The sequence below is a fragment of the Hypanus sabinus genome, unplaced genomic scaffold (genome assembly GCF_030144855.1).
Source record: "Hypanus sabinus isolate sHypSab1 unplaced genomic scaffold, sHypSab1.hap1 scaffold_1585, whole genome shotgun sequence".
Classification (NCBI taxonomy): domain Eukaryota; kingdom Metazoa; phylum Chordata; class Chondrichthyes; order Myliobatiformes; family Dasyatidae; genus Hypanus; species Hypanus sabinus.
This window is the reverse complement of record NW_026779664.1, coordinates 8199-20263: the sequence shown is the minus strand read 5'-3', so window position 1 is coordinate 20263 and position 12065 is coordinate 8199. Positions and strand designations below refer to the sequence as shown.

General features: G+C 53.1%; 1 long non-coding RNA gene across 1 annotated transcript; it reads right to left on the bottom strand.

Annotated features, from left to right (window-relative positions):
- Positions 1-9581: 9581 nt before the first annotated feature.
- Positions 9582-11108, bottom strand: LOC132387169 (uncharacterized). Its single transcript, XR_009509791.1, has 2 exons — positions 10950-11108; positions 9582-10786 (listed from the first exon to the last, which is right to left on the bottom strand). It is a non-coding gene; the product is annotated as an uncharacterized LOC132387169 (long non-coding RNA).
- Between the last annotated feature and the right edge of the window lie 957 nt (positions 11109-12065).

Here is a 12065-nt window from a genome sequence, read left to right as displayed (position 1 = left end):
CCTGGAGTATTGTGTGCAGTTTTGGTCTCCAAATTTGAGGAAGGACATTCTTGCTATTGAGGGAGTGGAGCGTAGGTTCACAAGGTTAATTCCCGGAATAGCGGGACTGTCATAAGTTGAAAGATTGGAGCAACTGGGCTTGTATACACTGGAATTTAGAAGGATGAGAGGGGATCTGATTGAAACATATAAGATTATTAAGGGAATGGACACGCTAGAGGCAGGAAAAATGTTCCCGATGTTGGAGGAGTCCGGAACTAGAGGCCACAGTTTAAGAATAAGGGGTAGGCCATTTAGAACGGAGTTGAGGGAAAAAAGTTTTTCACCCAGAGAGTGGTAGATATGTGGAATGCTCTGCCTCAGAAGGCAGTGGAGGCCAATTCTCTGGATGCTTTCAAGAAAGAGTTAGATAGAGCTCTTAAAGATAGCGGGGTCCAGGGACATGGGGAGAGGGCAGGAAAGGGGTATTGATCGTGGATGATCAGCCATGATTACATTGAATGGCGGTGCTGGTTCAAAGGGCTGAATGGCCGACTCCTGCACCTATAGTCTATTGTTTAAATAAGCGCCAGCATTGCATTTGCCTTTTTTACCACAGACTCGGCCTCAGAATTAACCTTCCAGGAGTCCTGCACGAGGTCTCCCAAGTCGCTCTGCACCTCTTAATGTTCGAACCTTCTCCCCGGTGAGAGAATAGTCCGCACTCTTGTTCCTTTTTACCAAAATACTGTATTCCATCTGCCACTTTTTTGCCCAGTCTTCCAATTTGTCTAAGTCCTTCTGCAATCGCGTTGCTTCCTCGGCACTACCTATCTCTCCGCCCCCCTTCGTATCATCCGCAAACTTTGCCACAAAGCCGTCAATTCCAGACCTCCACCTTGAATAAGTCCCTTCCACCACGACCCTCCGTCTCCCGCGGGCAAGCCGGTCCTGAATCCAAACAGGCAACTGTCCGTCGATCCCTCGCACCGCAGGCGTCTCGAACAGGCTCCCGGGAGCACTCCGACAGGCCGCTTCGCTGTCTGGGGTGGAGGGGCTACTGCACTGGGCCGGAGGAGACTGCAGAGGGTTGTAAATCTGGTCAGCTCCATCTTGGGTCCTAGCCTACAAAGTACCCAGGACATCCTCAGGGAGCGGTGTCTCAGAGAGGCGGCGTCTGTTATCAAGGATCCCCAGCACCCAGGGCATGCCCTTTTCTCACTGTTATCATCAAGGAGGGGGTACAGGAGCCTGAAGGCACACACTCAGTGATTCAGGAACAGCTTCCTCCCCTCTGCCATCCGATTCCGAAATGGACACTGAACCCTTGGCCACTACCTCGCTTTTTAATAAATATATTATTTCTGCTTTTTGCACGGATTTTTAATCTATCCAATACACTGTAATTGATTTAAGAACATAACATAAGAAACAGGGGCAGGAGTAGGCCATCCGGCCCATCGATCCTGTTCAGTCATTCAATGAGATGATGGCCGATCTGTCCGTAAACTCAGCTCCATCGACCTGCCTTTTCCCCAGAACCCTTAATTACTTTGCTGTGTAAAAACCTACCTAACTGTTTCTTAAGCATATTTAGTGAGGAAGCCTCAGCTGCTTCCCTGGGCAGAGAATTCCACAGATTCACCACTCTCTGGGAAAAACAATTTCTCCCCATCTCCGTCCTAAATCTTCTCCCCTGAATCTTGAGGCAATGTCCCCTAGTTCGAGTCTCACCCACCAATGGAAACAACTTCCCTACATCTATCTTATCTGTCCCTTTCAAAATTTTGTCTGTTTCTATAAGATCCCCTCTCATTCTTCTGAACTCCAGAGAGTACAGTCCCAGGTGACTCAATCTCTCCTCATAGGTTAACCCCTTCATCCCTGGAATCAGCCCGGTGAACCTCCTCTGCACTGCCTCCAAAGCCAGTATATCCTTCCTCAAGTACGGAGACCGGAACTGCACACAGTACTCCCGGTGCGGCCTCACCAGTACCCTGTATAGTTACAGCATGACCTCCCTGCTCTTGAATTCGACCCCTCCAGCAACGAAGGAGAGCGTCCTATTTTCCTTCTTGATAGCCTGCTGCCCCTGCAAACCGACCTTTTGCGATTCCTCACAATCCCGGAATCATTTTCCTGACTTGGCCTCCGCCGCACTCCGTGGCCGAGCATTCCACAGATTCGCCGCTCTTTGGCGAAAAGAATTCATCCTTAACCTCTGTCCTAAAGGGGCGCCCTTAAACTCTGAGGCTGTACCCACTAGTTCTGGATACCCCTCCCCCCCCCACCACACCATAGGGAGCATCCTCTCCAATGCCCACCTTAAACCAGTCCTATCAACGTTCGGTAGTTTAAATGAGAACCACCGCCCCCCCCCCCCCCCGCCACCCCGCATTCGTCTAAATTCCAGTGAGACCAGGCCCAAAGCTGCCAAACGCTCCTCGTATATTAACCCCTTCGTTCCCGGAATCATCCTCGCACACCTCCTCAGGACTCTGTCCAACGACAACACATCCTTTCTGAGATGCAGGGCCCAGAACTGTTGACAATACTGCAAGTGCGGCTGACTAGTGTCTTATAAAGGCTCAGTATTATCTGTCCGCTTTTATATTCTATTCCCTTTGAAATGACCAGTGGGGTACCGCAAGGCTCGGTGCTGGGGCCGCATCTATTTACGAGATACATTAATGATTTAGATGAAGGGGTTAAAAGTAACATTAGCAAATTTGCCGATGACACAAAGCTGGGTGGCAGTGTGAAATGTCAGGAGGATGTTAGGAGAATGCAGGGTGACTTGGACAGGTTGGGTGGGTGGGCAGATGCAGTTTAGTGTGGATAAATGTGAGGTTATCCACTTTGGTGGCAAGAACAGGAAGGCAGATTACTATCTAAATGGTGTCAAGTTAGGAAGAGAGATCTAGGTGTTCTTGTACATCAGTCACTGAAAGTAAGCATGCAGGTACAGCAGGCAGTGAAGAAAGCTAATGGCATGTTGGCCTTTATAACAAGAGGAATTGAGTACAGGAGTAAAGAGGTCCTTCTGTAGTTGTACAGGGCCCTGGTGAGACCCCACCTGGAGTATTGTGTGCAGTTTTGGTCTCCAAATTTGAGGAAGGACATTCTTGCTATTGAGGGAGTGCAGCATAGGTTCAGGAGGTTAATTTCCGGGATGGCGGGACTGTTTATGTTGAAAGATTGGAGCGACTAGGCCTGTATACACTGGAATTTAGAAGGATGAGAGGGGATCTGATTGAAACATATAAGATTATTAAGGGATTGAACACACTGGAGGCAGGAAACATGTTCCCGCTGATGGGTGAGAACCAGAGGCCACAGTTTAAGAATAAGGGGTAGGCCATTTAGAACTGAGTTGAGGAAAAACGTTTTCACCCAGAGAGTGGTGGATACCTGGAATGCTCTGCCCCAGAAGGCAGTGGAGGCCAAGTCTCTGGATGCTTTCAAGAGAGAGTTCGATAGAGCTCTTATAGATAGCGGGGTTAAGGGATATGGGGAGAGGGCAGGAACGGGGTACTGATTGTGGATGATCAGCCATGATCACAGAGAATGGTGGTGCTGGCTAGAAGGGCCGAATGGCCTACTCCTGCACCTATTGAGAGCGGGTCAAGGAGACTTGGGGAGGGAAGAGAGAGACTGAGGAGAAAGAGAGAGGTTGGCCGGGGGGAGAGACGGAGGAGTGAGCGGGTGGGGTCTGGAGGTCGCGGGAGGTGGTGAGGAATTGCGGGGAGGGTGGGGGTGATTGTCACTGGGTGGGGAGCACAGGGAGGGGAGGGGAATCCTGACAAACACCCGCCCCCCCCCGGTTCCTTCTCGATGGGGCGCCGGACGGCCGAGGACCCCCGGGAGGGCAAGGAGGAGGCTGGGAGCCATTCGAAATGGGTTTGTTCGTTCTGGAACAAGACGGGAGAGGGGGAGCCCCAGCCAATGTGCCCCCAGACACTCTGTCATTCCCTCAACCCCCCTCCCGCTATTTGCCCCCTCCAGCGGATGAACACTCCCCCCTCGTCGGGAAGGGAAGGGGAGAGTGCGGAGTGAGTAAGGAGTGGAGGAGAGAGGGAGGAGGTGGGATTTGAGGGAAATGGGGTGAGGGGGATAGGGAGGGGAGAGTGGGAAATGAGTAAGCAGTTGGGGAAGACGGCGGGAGATTGCGTGAAGGGGATTGGGATGCAGAGGAGGCCAGGGAGAGGGAGGGGACAGTCGGAAATGAGTGAGTGGAGTGAAGAGGGAGGAAGTGGAATTTATGGGACATGGGGTGAAGCGATAGAGAGGAAGAGGCGGACAGAGATGGAGCGGAGTCGGAAATGAGTGAAGAGCTCCATCTTGGGTCCAAGCCTACAAAGTACCCAGGACATCCTCAGGGAGCGGTGTCTCAGAGAGGCAGCGTCTGTTATTAAGGACCCCCAGCATCCAGGGCATGCCCTTTTCTTACTGTTACCATCAGGGAGGGGGTACAGGAGCCTGAAGACACACACTCAGTGATTCAGGAACAGCTTCCTCCCCTCTGCCATCCGATTCCGAAATGGACACTGAACCCTTGGCCACTACCTCGCTTTTTAATAAATATATTATTTCTGCTTTTTGCACGGATGTTTAATCTATCCAATACACTGTAATTGATTTAAGAACATAACATAAGAAATAGGGGCAGGAGTAGGCCATCCCGCCCATCGATTTGTTCAGTCATTCAATGAGATGATGGCCGATCTGTCCGTAAACTCAGCTCCATCGACCTGCCTTTTCCCCAGAACCCTTAATTACTTTGCTGTGTAAAAACCTACCTAACTGTTTCTTAAGTATATTTAGTGAGGAAGCCTCAGCTGCTTCCCTGGGCAGAGAATTCCACAGATTCACCACTCTCTGGGAAAAACAGTTTCTCCCCATCTCCGTCCTAAATCTTCTCCCCTGAATCTTGAGGCAATGTCCCCTAGTTCGAGTCTCACCCACCAATGGAAACAACTTCCCTACATCTATCTTATCTGTCCCTTTCAAAATTTTGTCTGTTTCTATAAGATCCCCTCTTATTCTTCTGAACTCCAGAGAGTACATTCCCAGGTGACTCAATCTCTCCTTATAGGTTAACTCCTTCATCCCTGGAATCAGCCCGGTGAGCCTCCTCTGCACTGCCTCCAAAGCCAGTATATCCTTCCTCAAGTACGGAGACCGGAACTGCACACTGAACTCCCGGTTCGGCCTCACCAGTACCCTGTACAGTTACAGCATGACCTCCCTGCTCTTGAATTCGACCCCTCCAGCAACGAAGGCCAGCGTCCTATTTTCCTTCTTGATAGCCTGCTGCCCCTGCAAACCGACCTTTTGCGATTGCCCACAATCCCGGAATCATTTTCCTGACTTGCTCCGCAAAGAGCCAAGCTGGCAGTCCACAATTAGGCCAAGGGTTTCCAAGTGCCCGTAAATCCTATTGCTGAGAATTCTGTCCGGCTGCTGATGGGACAGTCGCCACTCTCTAGTTCCCAGGATGATCCCGGTCCCCTTCCTTACCGGCGAATCACCCATCAGTCCTCCGGGACCTCGCCTGCCCGCTCACCTCCGTTCAGGGCCCCAGACAGTCCTTTCCAGGTGTCCCCCTGACCCCCGACACTCCCCACCGTTCACTGTGCGTGTCCTACCCTTGTACGCCGAGATGCCCCTTCCCTCTACACTCCCCACCGTTCATTCTGCGTGTCCTACCCTCGTACCCCGAGGTCCCCCTGACCCCCAACCCTCCCCACCGTTCACTGTGCGTGTCCTACCCTCGTACACCGAGGTCCCCCTGTCCCTCGACACTCCCCACCGTTCACTGTGCGTGTCCTACCCTCGTACCCCAAGGTCCCCCGTCCCTCTACACTCCTCACCGTTCACTGTGCGTGTCCTACCCTCGTACCCCGAGGTCCCCCGTCCCTCGACACTCCTCACCGTTCACAGTGCGTGTCCTACCCTCCCGCCAAGACCAAATACGGCCCGCTGAAGGATGAGGACCGTATCTTCACCAACCTGTATGGCAGGCACGACTGGAGGTGAGAGGAATTCAGAGGCGATCCCTAACCGAGGGGAGATGGTCGCAGGCTCATGGAGGGAGGTGTCCTCTCACTGTGAGGGGAGGAAAACGGGGACGCTCTCTCACAGGGATAATATCAGGGTGACGCTTCCAGACAGTGGAAGGGAAAATGCAGGCACTCCACTGGGGGGAGGGGGGATGGAATTTGTGGACATTCCCTCATTCAGGGTTTGGGATATTTGTGTACGTTCCCTCATTCAGGGGTTGGGGTATTTGTGGACGTCCCCTAATTCAGGGATTGGGGAGATAGTGTACGTTCTCTAATTCAAGGGTTGGGGAATTTGTGGACGTCCCCTGACAGAGGGGTTGGGGAATTTGTGGACGTCCCCTGACAGAGAGGTTGGGGTATTTGTGGATGTCCCGAAATAGAGGGGTTGGGGAATTTGTGGACGTCCCCTGACAGAGGGGTTGGGGAAATTGTGGATGTCCTGAAATAGAGGGGTTGGGGAATTTGTGGACGTCCCCTGACAGAGGAGTTGGGGTATTTGTGGATGTCCTGAAATAGAGGGTTTGGGGAATTTGTGGACGTCCCCTAATTCAGGGGTGGGGTATTTGCGGATGTCCCCTAATTTAGGGGTTGGGGTATTTGTGGATGTCCCCTAATTTAGGGGTTGGGGTATTTGTGGACATTCCCTCATTCAGGGGTTGAGGTATTTGTGGACGTCTCCTAATTCAGGGGTTGGGGTATTTGCGGACGTCCCCTGTTTGAGTAATGGATCTTTCTGGGTGCTCATTTTTTAAGGGCGGGGGAACTTGTGATGCCCCCGTACTTAACGGGAGGGGGTGTCTTTTCTGAAGCCCCCAAGGCGAAGGGTTATCAATTCTGAGTTGCCTCCATCTGGGACGTGAACGTCAGCACTCCCTGATCTGCCAGGGAAATTCGGACGCTCCATAACTCACAGGAAATTGGGGACACTCCCTCGCTATCAGGGTGATAACAGGACATAAATCTTTTTCAATCCCCCTCACTCTTTTCCCCTTCTTCCCGCTCCCCTCCACTCTTGTCCCCCCTGGCTGAAGGGAGCGCTACGGCGGGGCGACTGGTACAAGACGAAGGAGATCCTGCTGAAGGGGACGGACTGGATCCTCGGGGAGGTGAAGACGTCCGGGCTGAGGGGTCGCGGAGCGGCCGGGATTCAGACCGGCATGAAGTGACTCTTCATGAACAAGCCTTCAGATGGCAGGTGAGGAGGGAGCTTCACTCTGTGTCTGACCCCGGGAGTGTGTGATGGGACGGTGTGGAAGGAGATTCACTCTGTGTCTGACCCCGGGAGTGTGTGATGGGACGGTGTGCAGGGAGATTCACTCTGTGTCTGACCCCGGGAGTGTGTGATCGGACGGTGTGGAGGGAGATTCAGATCTGTGTCTGACCCCGGGAGTGTGTGATGGGACGGTGTGGAGGGAGATTCACTCTGTGTCTGACCCCGGGAGAGTGTGATGGGATGGTGTGGAGGGAGATTCACTCTGTGTCTGACCCCGGGAGTGTGTGGTGGGACGGTGTGGAGGGAGATTCACTCTGTGTCTGACCCCGGGAGTGTGTGATGGGACGGTGTGGAGGGAGATTCACTCTGTGTCTGACCCCGGGATTGTGTGATGGGACGGTGTGGAGGGAGATTCACTCTGTGTCTGACCCCGGGAGTGTGTGATGGGACGGTGTGGAGGGAGATTCACTCTGAGTCTGACCCCGGGAGAGTGTGATGGGACGGTGTGGAGGGAGATTCATTCTCTGTCTGAACCCGGGAGTGTGTGATGGGACGGTGCGGAGGGAGATTCACTCTGTCTGAACCCGGGAGTGTGTGATGGGACGGTGTGGAGTGAGATTCACTCTGTGTCTGACCCCGGGAGAGTGTGATGGGACGGTGTGGAGGGAGATTCACTCTCTGTCTGACCCCGGGAGTGTGTGATGGGACGGTGTGGAGGGAGATTCACTCTGAGTCTGTCCCCGGGAGAGTGTGATGGGACGGTGTGGAGGGAGATTCACTCTCTGTCTGACCCCGGGATTGTGTGATGGGACGGTGCGGAGGGAAAATCACTCTGTGTCTGACCCGGGGATTGTTTGATGGGACGGTGTGGAGGGAGATTCACTCTGAGTCTGACCCCGGGAGAGTGTGATGGGACGGTGTGGAGGGAGATTCACTCTGTGTCAGACCCCGGGAGTATGTGATGGGACGGTGAGGAGGGTGATTTACTCTGTGTCTGACCCCGGGAGTGTGTGACGGGACGGTGTGGAAGGAGATTCACTCTGAGTCTGACCCCGGGAGAGTGTGATGGGACGGTGTGGAGGGAGATTCACTCTGTGTCAGACCCCGGGAGTGTGTGATGGGACGGTGAGGAGGGTGATTTACTCTGTGTCAGACCCCGGGAGTGTGTGATGGGACGGTGAGGAGGGTGATTTACTCTGTGTCTGACCCCGGGAGTGTGTGACGGGACGGTGTGGAAGGAGATTCACTCTGTGTCTGACCCTGGGAGTGTGTGACGGGACGGTGTGGAGGGTGATTCACTCTGTGTCTGACGCCGGTTTTCCACCCCCTTCAGACTCTTACTCGGGACCTCAGTGGATTCACGTCGATTTTAACTGCGGGGGTCAATTTGCCAGAAATGGGCTTTGGTGGAGATGAGATCCGGGGCTCCAAGACTCTGCTTGTCCAACCTCCCTCAGCCTGGAGCTGAGACGCTACTGTGTCAGTGTGAGGAGCTCCGACCCACTGTTGCAGTGCACAGGGTGTGGAGGGCAATAGAAACTTCAAATAAAACTCGATTCCGACACAAGACAGGAAGATCGTGGTTTATTGATTTTTGTGAGAAATATCAATGAAACAATGTGTGAGCTGCTAACGTGCGGTAATAAATAATCTGCTGACAGTCACACACAATTAACTGACCGGCGACAAGGGGTGACCGGTTGAATAATAACCAGTCCCGTTGCTCACCGTCACTCTGCATCGGGAACTGATTATAAAATTATAAAACTGATTATAAAATCACACTTCGGGGCCGTGTCCGGGATCGCTGCAGATCCAGGGTCACTGCCGAGGGATTTGTCCATTTAACATCATTATATCGGCCAGGCTGCCGAATGCACCGTCCTCAGCAAAGGGGGCAAAAGGATTCTCTCCCGGGATCATCCCCCCCACCCCGGGACACCGGTGTCCCATACTGAGCCCCGGACCCCGGGCTCTTCCTGTCCGGGTAATTCCCCGGGGAGTCACGTGGGGAGTCTCCTCCACGCACTTCCGGCGGATGCTGCCCCGCCGGACAACAGGCGGAAACACGTCACTGCGGGACCGCTGCGAGCGACGCACACAGCGCGAGGCCCGAGCCGGTTCCGTTAAAACCGTTGGGAATCAGCCCCGGCGCGCGGCCGTTAAAGGTAAGGGCGGGAGTTAAAGGGGAGGGCGGGGAGTCGGCCAAATGTCCCCAACCCACAGATCCACCATCAGTCCGGGTCTGGGTTCCTGTAGAGATCTCAGTTCCTTCATCCCGGTCTCACTGAACCGATTCACCACATTCAGATGTTCACAGATCCACTCTCAGTCCGGGTCTGGGTTCCTGTAGAGATCTCAGTTCCTTCATCCCGGTCTCACTGAACCGATTCACCACATTCAGATGTTCACAGATCCACCATCAGTCCGGGTCTGGGTTCCTGTAGAGATCTCAGTTCCTTCATCCCGGTCTCACTGAACCGATTCACCACATTCAGATGTTCACAGATCCACTCTCAGTCCGGGTCTGGGTTCCTGTAGAGATCTCAGTTCCTTCATCCCGGTCTCACTGAACCGATTCCCCACATTCAGATGTTCACAGATCCACCATCAGTCCGGGTCTGGGTTCCTGTAGAGATCTCAGTTCCTTCCTCCCGGTCTCACTGAACCGATTCACCACATTCAGATGTTCACAGATCCACTCTCAGTCCGGGTCTGGGTTCCTGTAGAGATCTCAGTTCCTTCATCCCGGTCTCACTGAACCGATTCACCACATTCAGATGTTCACAGATCCACCATCAGTCCGGGTCCGGGTTCCTGTAGAGATCTCAGTTCCTTCATCCGGTCTCACTGAACCGATTCCCCACATTCAGATGTTCACAGATCCACCATCAGTCCGGGTCTGGGTTCCTGTAGAGATCTCAGTTCCTTCATCCCGGTCTCACTGAACCGATTCACCACATTCAGATGTTCACAGATCCACCATCAGTCCGGGTCTGGGTTCCTGTAGAGATCTCAGTTCCATCCCGGTCTCACTGAACCGATTCCCCACATTCAGATGTTCACAGATCCACCATCAGTCCGGGTCTGGGTTCCTGTAGAGATCTCAGTTCCTTCATCCCGGTCTCACTGAACCGATTCCCCCACATTCAGATGTTCACAGATCCACCATCAGTCCGGGTCTGGGTTCCTGTAGAGATCTCAGTTCCTTCATCCCGGTCTCACTGAACCGATTCACACATTCAGATGTTCACAGATCCACTCTCAGTCCGGGTCTGGGTTCCTGTAGAGATCTCAGTTCCTTCATCCCGGTCTCACTGAACCGATTCCCCACATTCAGATGTTCACAGATCCACTCTCAGTCCGGGTCTGGGTTCCTGTAGAGATCTCAGTTCCTTCTCCCCGGTCCCACTGAACCGATTCCCCACATTCAGATGTTCACCTGGTCTCCACTCTCAGTCCGGGTCTGACTCCCTGTAGAGATCTCAGTTCCTTCTCCCCGGTCCCACTGAACCGATTCCCCCACAGCCTGAAACAGATGGAGAATAAAGATGAAATAAACAGATCACACAACAGTGTCAGTAACAGGGGACCGGGGTCAATGTTTCAACAACACTCACAGACAAATATCACCAGAAAACCCGCGGATCCGCTGATATTTTATCACATTGAACATTAACACAAACACTCACCAGATCCGCTTCAGACTCGGGAGGGTCTGTATGAGGCGGCGGAGACCGGGGACAGATCGGTCTGTCAGAGAGTTTGATCCCAGGTTCAGATCCGTAAGTGATGGGTTTGTACTGAGAGCGGAGACGAGATCCTCGGCACCAGAATCTGTGAGACCGACATCCCCCAAGCCTGGAGATGAGAGAGAGTGAGGGTGAAGGACACAGAGAGACAGGAGACGGTACAAATCCCCAGTGTTATCAGTAACACAATTACTGATCACATTAATGTTCAGTGTCAGACACCCAGTGACTGTAAACACAATCTCCACAGTCTGGTACTTACCCCAGTCTCTGTATTTTACACTCCGGGTTCCTCAGAGCCGCAGACACCAGTTTCACTCCTGAATCCCCAGTTTATTATTGTTCAGTCTAAACACAAACAGACAAATTGATGAACATTGTGATTAAAATCGTCCGTCTGAGGGCATTTCTCTCACCCGGATATTTCAGGGAACGTTAAACCCTTCAGTAATTCACTGATCGTAGATCCCATCACTGTCAATGTCCCTCACTGCCCAGCTCCAATGAATTCACCGAATGTCAGTAATTTCGTCTGTCGGTGTGACCCTGTAAACTCCACATATTCTCTCTCATTCCCCAATGGTTAGAAAAGTGTCCTGACGTGAGACAGTCGGAAAGGGCAGGTGTGAAGGGGAGAAGTCAAACAGTGAGGAAGATTTGAGAATCGGGAAATGTCGATGGGAGATGGAGGAAGAGACATCACAAAGGTAAAGGATGGAAAGACACAGAAGGAAGCGGATGTGGAAGAAAGATCCCAGTAGAGGAGGGGGGATGAGGAAGAGAGATCCCACAGGAGGAAGAGGGACGGGGGAGGGAGATACCACAGGAGGAAGGGGGACGGGGGAGGGGGATCCACAGGAGGAAGGGGGATGAGGGAGAGAAATCCCACAGGAGGAAGAGGGGACGGGGGAGGGAGATACCACAGGAGGAAGGGGGGACGGGGGAGGGTGATACCACAGGAGGAAAGGGGACGGGCGAGGGGGATCCCACAGGAGGAAGGGGGACGGGGGAGGGAGATCCCACAGGAGGAAGGGGGATGGGGGAGGGAGATCCCAC